Here is an 11,526-nt window from a genome sequence, read left to right on the forward strand (position 1 = left end):
CTGCAAGGCAATTCCTCTTGGGGAGGTTCCTGGTTCAGGTTCAGAGACCTCACTGAGTAAGTGGGTGCACCCTTGTCCCTTATCTAGGGTTGGCTGAAGGCTGACAGCTGGGGATAGATTACCAGAAACTTGTGGGGGGCTGTGTGTGTCTCCTTCTCTATTTTTCTCTCATATTCATAGAAAAAAATGAATAAACTTGAAAAGACTGATCTAGATAACAAAGAAGAAACTATTTTATGAATTACAGATACCCAAATAGTGGTAATTCCAAGATGCTATGATTTGACCTGTTGTTGCTCTTATGTTTACGACTTTCCTCTCCTAAGAACCTGAAAGGAAACAACAGTGTCTACTGGAACTCGGTTCTCTGACAAATAAATCATCAAGAAGAGGGTTTTGCTTTAAGAATGATACAAAAGGAATCGATGAATTAAACCTCCACAACTCTCTCCCTGAGACCACCTGTGTCCTACGTCCTTTAGCATAAAAGAAACGGTCGCTTTCAGGAGCCCACACTCCTCTCTCAAGTTCAGGGCTTGATACTTGCTGGTCTTTCTCCTTCAGTACCTGTACTGACTGGCAAAAACAATAAAAAAAAATCAATAGATGCTACATGCTGGATGGAAAGAGACTGCAAAACAGAGGATTATCCTCCCCCAGGAAGAGATAAAGGAGAATTGATTGAGGATATTTCAGGCCAGTGCTTTCAAGAGCGCTTGGGAGGACTCAGTGCCTGCAAGAGGGGAGGTTGCCACTGTAGCAATGTGAGGCCCCGGGTATGCTCTCTCCAGCCTTCCTGCTAACTGCTGATAAGGCTGCCATAGCTACCTTTGTGCCCCAAGCCGGCTTCCTGTCGTTCCCCTGGGACTTGGCCTATTTTCTATCCAAAACTGTGCAGTCAGCCTCCACATTCTCTCAGTAATCTCCCTAAAACCTGCTTAAGGAGAGGGACTGGCTCTTCAGCCCCCACCCGCCCATTCTTTATCACTGCCACAAAAATATGCACAAGGACGCTTTGCTCCCTCGTGTGGGAGCCCACAGGTCTCTGCCCTGTCACCCAGTGCTCCCGTCAGCAGAGCAGCCCAGTGCTGGGTGGCCTGTCACTGCCCTCCTTTATCCCTGCCGTGCCCTCTGGGACTCAGCCCTGCTCCTCTCCGCAGCCCCTCCATTCAGCACGCCTGCTGCTCCTCTAAGGTCCCATCCTTCCTGAATTCCAAGCCGTCCCCCAACTCCTTTAGCCAGGTCTTTGTCGATGGGTACCCAGGACTTGTTTAGCCAGGGATGGTAAGACACACAGACATAGAAGAAGTTTACTCACATTCTTACACCATTCCACGCACGGCCACCCAGAGAAGCACCAGGGCCCAACTCGAGGCTGTGGGCAGGGGGACTATGAGCAAGAGCCTTTCTTGTGGTTTCCACAGCAATGAGTGAAACAGGGAAAGCAACCTTAAGATCAACTAGTTTGAATAATCCCAGGCTCTGGGGCGTGAGGCTGTCCCCAGGTGTCTGATCCTGGTCCCAGGGTAATTAGGACAAAGGACAAGTGGCTCAGAGTACAAAAGGTGGTCGGGGCCTCGGCTCCATTGTGGTTGGTTTGCATGTGACAGGTGTGCTGGCTCACAGACCGATGTTTGGATCCCTAGGAATTTGCTAGTCATGGAAGGAGCCGTCCCATCAGGGCCAATAAGGCCCCAAGACATAGGAGCCTTGCAGCAAGTATGCAGAATAAAAAGACATGACTAATAAAACCCCACAGTCTCCCAAGAATCCTAGAAGAACTGGTCTCAACATTTACCTGCAGAAAAAGCCAAGATTAGTGGCAGTGCAGCCACCTCTTCCAGGAAGCCTTCCTTGACCAACCCTTCCCTACCTCAGCCTTCATGGGTGAAATGCTCCTCCTTGTGCTCACACAAGAACTTTGCACTTGCTTCTACCGAGTCCGAGTGCACGTGGCTTCACAGATTGTGACGTACCTATCGCTTATTAGGTCAAGAATACTCTTAAGGATAAGGCCAGAATTTCACACAGTAAATAGAATTGTGAAGACTTGTGAGCTTTAGCTTTATGAATATTAGTTAGAAATCGTATTAAACCTTCCTCTTATCAATAAGTCACAGACATGTTCAGGGCTGAATGCTGAGGTCAGAGCAGGGTCATTGCCAGCCCTCACAGCATCTGTATGAACTCAAAAACGACGCTCCTTTTCAGAGCCAGAGGTGGCATGGAGGTTGAGGTGTTGGAGTCCCACATGCTGACTGCTGTTTGAATCCCAGACCTGGCATGTGTGCACGCAGACCCTGAAATCCCAGGAGGAGAACGGAGCAGAAGGCCATTCCCTGTAGAGGGTGACTGACCACTTTCCCTCTTTCTGTCTCTGTCTCTCTCTCTCTGGCAAGAGCATGTGCCCTATGGCAAAAACCTAAAAATAAATCAATATTTTAAAGATAACTGCTTTTTGAATTTAAAACAAAATATACCAGTCCACCTGACGTTTTACCACCTGAGACAGTACAAGCTGACTAGCCAACAAAGCTTCCCACTGCTGTGCACACCCACCCTCTCACCTGCCTCCCCAGCAGCGAGACCTCGGTTACAACGCCTAACAGATTTTCTTTCTTTTAAGAATTATTTCATTTTAGCTTTATTTATTCATTCATTTATTTTAATTTGACTAGAGCGGGACAGAGCAAGAGCAAGACAGCAAGGGGCAGGGGGGAAGGGGCAGAGTGAGAAAGCAAGTCACCAGGTCCGGGACTCAAACTGCGCTTGGCCATGTGGGAGTCCAACACCTTTAACCACCACACCACTTGCCAGCCCCTTAACAGACTTTCTGAACCCCAGTTTCCTCATCTCTAACTTGGAGTAAGAATATTTACTATCTAGTGTTACCCTGAGGAATAAACGCATGGTGGCTGTTCACAAGCGGATCAAGTAAGCAACGGCAGTAAGGATTACTATGGCTCCTGTCACCAGGAACCCAAGGGGCACCTTCTACTCACAGCTGTCTTGTTAGCTCCGTGTAGTGGAACGCTTCACTTCACAATTAGAACAGTTCTCTCAACTAAACACAGCAATCAGTGAAGATGAACAGCTTTCCAAACCAAGTACCCCCCTTGAAAACCAGAAAAGGCAATTTCTCCCTCTGAGGACTAGTCCCTTCACTGTCTAAGAGACATCATTTAAGGACCACGAGCCAGGCTCAAACTGCGCTTGGCCATGTGGGAGTCCAACACCTTTAACCACCACACCACTTGCCAGCCCCTTAACAGACTTTCTGAACCCCAGTTTCCTCATCTCTAACTTGGAGTAAGAATATTTACTATCTAGTGTTACCCTGAGGAATAAACGCATGGTGGCTGTTCACAAGCGGATCAAGTAAGCAACGGCAGTAAGGATTACTATGGCTCCTGTCACCAGGAACCCAAGGGGCACCTTCTACTCACAGCTGTCTTGTTAGCTCCGTGTAGTGGAACGCTTCACTTCACAATTAGAACAGTTCTCTCAACTAAACACAGCAATCAGTGAAGATGAACAGCTTTCCAAACCAAGTACCCCCCTTGAAAACCAGAAAAGGCAATTTCTCCCTCTGAGGACTAGTCCCTTCACTGTCTAAGAGACATCATTTAAGGACCACGAGCCAGGTACTATGCAAGTCCAGGCGAGGACAAAGGTGTAGAACAGACGCAGCCTCCCGTACTATGAATACAGGGCTGCTGTAAGCACCACAAACGAGGGTCTTAAATAGAAATTGATCCTCTCACAGTTCCAAAGGCCAGAAGTCCAGAACTTAGGTGTCAAGGCTGCGCTCTCTCCACAGTCTCTAGGAAAGAGTCCTGCTCGCCTCCTCCGGCCTCTGGTGGTTCCCAGGCAGTCTTCAGCATTCCTCGACTTGTGGTTGCATCACTCCTTCTGCCTCCAGCATCACGTGGCCATCCTCCCCATGCACCTCCCATGGAGTTCTCTTCTCTGGCGTGGTGTCCAAATTTCCCTCATCTGATAGGAACACCAGCCATGGGGTTATGGCCTACCCTAATCCGGCATGCCCTCCTACAAAAGCCCATTTCCAGAAAAGCTCATCGTCACACTTAATGAGGATTACAACTTCAATATACTGTTTTGGCTTCGACAAATCAATACCACTATACTCTTTCGTGACATATTCTCCAACTAACCAGAAGAGAAAAATACATTCACAACTAACTTGTGATACTTCGAAGAAAAATATTTAGAAAAGGTTTTGGTACCCATATCTCAATAATTTACGCGGTTCTTTTTCATTCTGTCTGCTTTCTTCCCACTCAACACTCTTACATCACATGTACCTCCAGCCATGGCTAGCAGTTATGGTACTTTTCATCCACTCTACTGGTCTTATTTCTTCCCTCAACACTCTCTCTTATGTCAGAAATACTTTCAGCCATGGCTCGCAATGGCACCTCTGTGTTCTTAAAGAATGCCAACCAAGGTCACTGGGAAAATCAAGACAAAGAAAATCAAGACAAAGAAAAGCTGTTCATATCTCCCTTCCTGCCAATGTTACTTTGAAAAGTAACTACCCGTGAATTCTGTGTATTAAAAAGCATCTCAAATAAGTGCAATCAAAAGATACTAAAAATCTATTTGCAAAGCAACAAAAATGTCAACTGTTAATGCCGGTCATGAGATTTGAGTCCCAGATCCATTGACTGAAAAAATATGGTGGGTGTGTGTGTTTGCGTATGTGCCCAAAATCTTGAAGGAAGGGAGAAATGGAGGGGAAAGGATTGCAGCATGACTTTGCCCTCTAGAAGGTGCCTTCTCATTCTCTCTGGCAAGTACATGTGCCTTCTGGGAAAAAGTTTTAGACTGTCAACTCTTTTTATTTATTTTTTTCTTTTCTTTTTTCTTTTTCTTTTTTTTTTTGGAGAGGTTTTTGCTACAGGGCATGTGCACTCACCAGAAAGACAGAGAGAGACAGAAAGTGGGAAATCACCCCACAGGGGGATGGCCACGCCGCAATCCCTTTTCTTCCATTCTCCTCTCGGGATCTTGGGCACACACGCACATGCACCTGGCATGAGTTTAAGCCACCGGGTTTGGGACTCGAACCGCAGTCGACTACATGGGAGTCCAGCAACATAGCCATTATGCTAACTGCTGGTCCCAACTCTTTTTATTTTTTTAAGAGAGAGATTTTTGCTATAGGGTTTGTGCACTTGACAGAGAGACAGTGAGAAATCATCCCCTACAGAGGTCAGCCACGCCGCAATCCCTTCTCCTCCATTCTCTTACCAGGATTTTGGACATGCACACATACGCGCCTGATGTGAGTTTTAAGCCCCTGAGTCTGGGACTGGGACTGTGGTCAACCACATGGTTGACATGCCATCTACTGCTCCCATTTTTAAAAAATGTCAGCTCTTAGACTCTGTCATAGTGACTGTGGCAGAGACAGTGTGATGTGTTTGAGTTTTTATTACCGCAGCCTGCAGCACACTAAGACACACTGTATTTCCAGGTTCCCTCACTGTTACCACTGTTAGGTGGAGTGACACTAATCTGGACTAAGAAATGTAGTTGAACTAATATACACCTCAGCAATCTTTCATCTCTAATCAGTGCGGAGAACCCAGTGAAGAATCCCAAAGCCTCGAGAAGTGGAGAATTTCCTCTACAAAACAAACACACAAACCAAAACACCTGGGCCTTTCAATAACTGTTGGAGCATGGGAGACCTGTACCCATAGACACAGACCTACTTTGAGCTGTGACAGGGTTGAGAACATAACTATCAGGGAATAAACTATTGGAATTGGAGGATCACTTTGTACACAAATTAGCATACCCTAAACAGGTATGGTCTTCATGGAAGACACAATGGTTAGGCCCTGAATCACGACCAGTGGTTCATTGTAGCTGTTGCTTTCAAACAGAAGCCAAGTGATGTTTTCCGTATGGTCCATTGGCTATTCCCTATCCCATGGGAATGGCCAATTCAGTTGGATTGTGTTTCTACATAATCTAGAATGTAATGTCATTGTTTGTTTCACAGAGCAATTAAGCTATGTTAGGTTTAAGAATCAGAGGTTTATTCTATGGGGATAGGGGCTTAGCCAAAGTAATCTAAGGGGTTTTCAAAAAGTTCATAGCAGATGCGTTACTGAAAAACTATGTGTGGATTTCAATTTTGTTTTTGCACCAAAATAAATTTGTACTCATTTGTTGTAAATAAATAAAGAAGAGATGATGATACGGATTGAAGTCAAAGGATGTAGTTAATTAGAGAAAATAGGACCAGCATTGTAGAGTTCAGACTTACCTGGGATCTCATACTGGGGCGGGGGGAGGGGTAGCCGTAGCAAAGGCAGAGAAACTGAAAAGTTCTGCATGTGGAAAAGGAAAACAGTCCACCCAATGGGGAGGTGATGGATATGGAGCAGGTGGAGTGAATAGTGATAAGTATCTTAATCCACAAAGACTCAGTGGCTCTCAGTCTTAAGAGTCAGAGAAAGCAAGCAGAGAAGGAGGGACTTAATGCAACAGTCAAGAGAGAGCCATTGACTATGGGTAGAGAAGTACATGACTTGACAGATCATTGCAGCCAGAAGTCAGCAGAGGAGGCCAGGTGTGTCACAGGCCCCGGAGGGGGAAGAGTAAAGCACAGAGGCGATGACAGCACTAGCTTTGTCTTTGGGCACCTGCTATGTGCCAAGTAGTGCATATGCATCTTAATTCTCCAAAGCACATGAACTAGGAGTAGGATTCTCTGGAACGGTTGAGGTAACCAAAGCAAAAGAAATGCAAGGTGACTATGTGAATGAACGCCTGAGCTGGGACTAAACCTCCGGCATCCGGCTCCACACCTTCTCCCTTAAATACTATGTAGAGACACAAGTAGTTTAAAGGGGGAGATCCAGGCACCCTAACAAGCTGATCTTGCTTTAACCCTCCACAGCCTATACCTTTCTTTCATTCACAAAGAGCCATGAGCGCGGGGGTGGTAAACTCTGGATCATTTTACTGCCTTCAGAACATCTGCCTGTGATCACCTGGTGCATCCTTTACAATAAACCATGGAAATGCAGCAGAAACATAAATTCTTTCCTGGTCAGGCTGCTCAAGGCTATACACACAGGTGCACCATTAACTCTGAGCAGGGCCTTGATGGGAGCAAGAATCTGAGTATAAAGCGGCCCAAGGGAGCGGAGTGCACTCAAATTAGAGAGAAAGTGCAGGAACACTCCTCTGGCCAGACAGGGAACGAATAAGCTGGAAACCTGGCTGAGAGTTACCCCGGAGGCTGTCTTAGGCTGTTGGAGGCTGTTGTTCTCAGCTCTGGCCGCACATCAAAAGCACCTGGAGAGCCTCTTTAAAAATACCAACACCCTGGTCTCCTGCTAGACCAGCTGAATCAGGATTTCTGGGAATGAGGCCCAGACTTTGCATGTTTGAAACTCTCCTTCAGGACTATAACGCAGGGTGAGAGCTGAGACTTATGCGCAATGCTGAGCAAAGAAGCTGCTCCTGTGACATTTGGGGACTCTTATCCAACAATGCGCATTTGGCCGAGATGCATCGAGCGTCTCTGAGTGCCAGAAACTATGCTGTACTGTGTCTTGGAGATGCAGAGATGAGTGACATGATCTCGTCCTCGAGGATTTTACTGTGAAATAGACAATTATAAGGGGCCATTGGGGTCAGTTCAACGTTAGGTCAGAACTGAGTACACAGCACCATGCAGGCACAAAAGGAAGCTTCAGTTATGAGGACTAGAGAGGACCTTGGAGGACGTCAACCCCTGAGTGTTAAAAGAGAAATAGAGGGACCAGCAGTTGGCATAATGGCTATGTCGCTGGTGGCTTAAACTCACGCTGGGCATGTGTGCGTGCGTGCCCAAGATCCCAAGAGGAAAAAGGATGAGAAGGGATTGCGGTATGGCCATCCCCTCTGAGGGGTGATTTCTCACTTTCTGTCTCACTCTCTCTCTCTTTCTGGCACGCACACACATCCTATAGCAGAAATATCTCCAGAAAAATAAAAGAGAGAGAAATAAAATCGAGCCGAGCGAACACACAGCTGAGGGAAGCATTCATAGCTGAGGGAAGAGTTTGTACAAAAGAAGTGCAACGTAAAGCACTAAGGCACATTAAAAAAAAAAATGCAGGCCAATGGAAGCATTTGACATATTTGCGAGGACCACACAGGAAGCTGTCATGGCAGCAGGCTAATTCAACAGGGCCTACATCTAGCAAAGAGTACTGGATTTCTGCTACGGGGTGGACAGCAGCTTTGACATGTGTCTGGAATTGAAGAATGAAAGTGTGGAGAAAACGTTGAGACTCCTAAATCTGAAGAATTTATGTTAGTATTATGTACACATGTCTTATATTGGCAGCAAGCAGCTAGTGCATGCTTGCCATGCATCAGGCCTTCTTCCATGTGCTCTACCTCCATTCAGTCATCGGACATGTATTTGTGGGCCATCTACTACTCTGAGTCGAGTGTGATTATAGGTGAGATAATCAAACAGTGATCGGTAAGAAGCTCTTCCCTTGTGGGGTTTATATTTTAATGGGGGAACACAATTAGCAAATAAATACTCAATTCGATGTTGATAGGTACAATAGCAACAACAAAACAAAGAAAGAAAATAGACAGTATTGGAGTGTCTGGTCTTTTGATTGTCAATTTGTCAAGGCTACAACCCTTTATTATTCAACAAATGTTTATCTAGGTGTTATTGTGAATATACTTTGTAAATGTGATTAAAGTTTGTAATAAGTTGACTTTAAGTGAAGGACATTACCCTGGCTAGTCTGGGTGGACCTCTTCCAATCAGTTGAAAGGCCTCAAGAGTGGACTGGCCCCATGGGTTGGTGGTTAAGGGAGCCAGATCTCACACGGCCCACTGCAGGTCGAGTCCTGGCCCTAGCAGCCCACACGTGTGTGTGCATGCCCCAAATCCCAACAGGGTGGATAAATGGAGGAGAGAGGATGGGAACGTGACAATGCCGTATTTGGGGAGTGCTTCCTCTTTCTTTCTCTCTGTCTGTCTGTCTCTGGCAAACACACATGCCTTCCGACAGAAAAGAGGAAAAAGCCTTTAAAGCAAAGTTGAGGCTTCCCTGAGGAAGGAGAACTTCCACCTGTGGACTAGAGCATCAGCCCTCTGGCTGTGAGTCCCCGTCTGCCAACAGCCTGCCTGAGAATTTCACGTTGCCTAGCCAGCCTAACAATGACACAAGCTTTGCGGTCAATCTCTGGATATATCTCCTACTGCTTCTGTCTTCTGGTTGGACGGAGGGAAGCTTCATTTTAAACGGAAGAGTCCAGATGGGCCTCAGTGAGAAAGAAGCATCTAAGACAAGCCTGAAGAAGATGCGTCGGGGCCAGCACAGAGGCTATGGCACTGGGTTCCTACACAACTGACCATAGTTTGAGCCCCAGACCCAGTGGCTTGATAATCATACTAGGTGTATGTACGTGCACGCCCAAAATCCCAAGAGGAGAATGGAGAAGAGACTTCAGGATGGCCATTGCCCCTGGGGAGGGTGATTTCTCACTTTCTCCTCTGTATCTCTCTTTTTTTTTCTTTTTTTATAAGATTTTATTAAAGATCTTGGGAACCAGCAGTTAGCGTAATGGCTATGTCGCTGGACTCCCACGTAGTCAACCACGGTTCGTGTCCCGGACCCGGTGGCTTAAAACTCACGCCGGGCGCGTGTGCGTGCATGCCCAAGATCCTGAGAGGAGAATGGAGGAGAAGGGATTGCGGCGTGACCATCCCCCCTGGGGGGTGATTTCTCGCTTTCTGTCTCTATGTCTCTCTCTGTCTGTCTGGTGAGCACATGCGCCCTACAGTGAAAATCTCTCAAAAAAAAATTTTTTTTTAAAAATTTAAAAAAAAGATTTTATTAAAGGTCTTTACATAGTAACACCCAGACTCCGGACGCAGCTGCCGAGACTCTCAACTCCAGAGTAGCCATCTTCAGCCAACTCCTGAGTGAGGAACTCATTCAGTTGAGCTTTGAAGATGCCATCGTGACAAACTTCTTATACTGCCATCTTGCCACCAGCACCACCAAAAGGAAAGCCTCTCTGTGTCTCTTTACCTCTCTCTGGAGAGTGCACACACCCTATGGCAAAAACAAAACAAAACCGAAAAAAGAATTTAAGTCAATGAGCAAATGAGTGAATGATAAAGGAAGAAGAAAGAGAATTCCAGCAAAGTAACAGCAAACACGGGGCATTCTTTTATTTCACCCTCATAGTAAGAAGCAGCAGCTAATATTGTCATCAGGAACTGAGAAGAATCTGGGGTTTTCCTCTTTCCAGGTAACAAGTCAGCCTACATGTAGATGCTGACAGAAGATACGAGACTCTGGGTGAGAAGCAAAGAATGTTACTGCTCCTGTTCAGAACAGTTTCCTCTGCCCACCCCCCCCCACCAAGTCCCACAGGGGTGATACAGGTGGGTGCATTGTGGACCAGTGTCACAGCAGGGGAACCCCCATCTCACAGCAAGACCACTGACAAACCTGCCCAAGCTTTGCCTGGGAGGAACACACAATCTCTGTTATATTGGACAGGAAACAAATCTGCCCTTTTCACTGGAGGAAGATGCTCAACCTTCCAAGCCTATTTGCTTTACAAATGTACCTGAAAAATTGGTCCACAGTGAAAGGTACTCACAAGAGCTATAAAAACATGAGCGACCCATGGGTAATTATCTTCCATTTAGCAGATGAGGAAATTGAGGCAGTGAAACCTTGGGTCGTTGCCTAAAGTCACACAAGACTTTAAAGCTAGTAAAGAGAGGAACAGGGATGTGTGATTACCTGTCTTCCCCTCCTAGAACAAAGTACTATAAGCTAGAGACTTATTTTGGCAAACTGCCACATGCCCAGAGCCCAGGAAAATGTTTGGCATTTAACTTAATATCCTAGAAATGATACAAAATGAATGAAAAACTACCTGTGAGTGCTCAATAGAGCAGAGTAAGGACGGTTCCTTCCTTGCAGAAAGCTCAGTGTTCAGGTACTCAGGCATAAGACAAATATTTAAATAAATTACTCCATGATCCCAATTGCTTCAAGTGTTACAGAGCAGAACATCTAAGAGCACGTATGCAAGTGTATACGTGTGTGTGTGTGCGTGTACATTGGTGTGTTCATATTCCCAGGGTCCCTCGGTTACAGGGAAGACGTGAAATTAACCATCTAGTTTGACTAAGGAAGCAAGACACCAAAATAGGCGACCATGAAATGGGCACCCACAGAATGCCCGGTGCCATCACACTCATTTCCTTACTTGGTTTTCCCCATAACTTTGCACATAAATATGCCTAGGAAATGAATATTATCTCCACTCCACATCAGGAGAAACCTGAGACTTACAGAAAAGTCCTTCAGTTCTTTGCATTGGCACCCGGTTTGGCACAAAGATGCTCCCCGAATCACTGGGTTTTAGGTACAAGAGGTACCAGCTTCTGAATGTCTCCAACTCAAAAATTTCAGCTTTTCACTATGCCTGAAGTTTTTTAAG

At 46.0% G+C, this 11,526-nt stretch overlaps 1 non-coding gene across 1 annotated transcript; it reads left to right on the forward strand.

The window, feature by feature from the left end:
- Positions 1-5,864: 5,864 nt before the first annotated feature.
- Positions 5,865-5,996, forward strand: LOC114007189 (small nucleolar RNA SNORA2/SNORA34 family). Its single transcript, XR_003548815.1, has one exon. It is a non-coding gene; the product is annotated as a small nucleolar RNA SNORA2/SNORA34 family (small nucleolar RNA).
- The last annotated feature ends 5,530 nt before the right edge of the window (positions 5,997-11,526 follow it).

The sequence above is a fragment of the Tupaia chinensis genome, unplaced genomic scaffold (assembly GCF_000334495.1).
Source record: "Tupaia chinensis unplaced genomic scaffold, TupChi_1.0 Scaffold000138_1, whole genome shotgun sequence".
Taxonomy (NCBI): domain Eukaryota; kingdom Metazoa; phylum Chordata; class Mammalia; order Scandentia; family Tupaiidae; genus Tupaia; species Tupaia belangeri.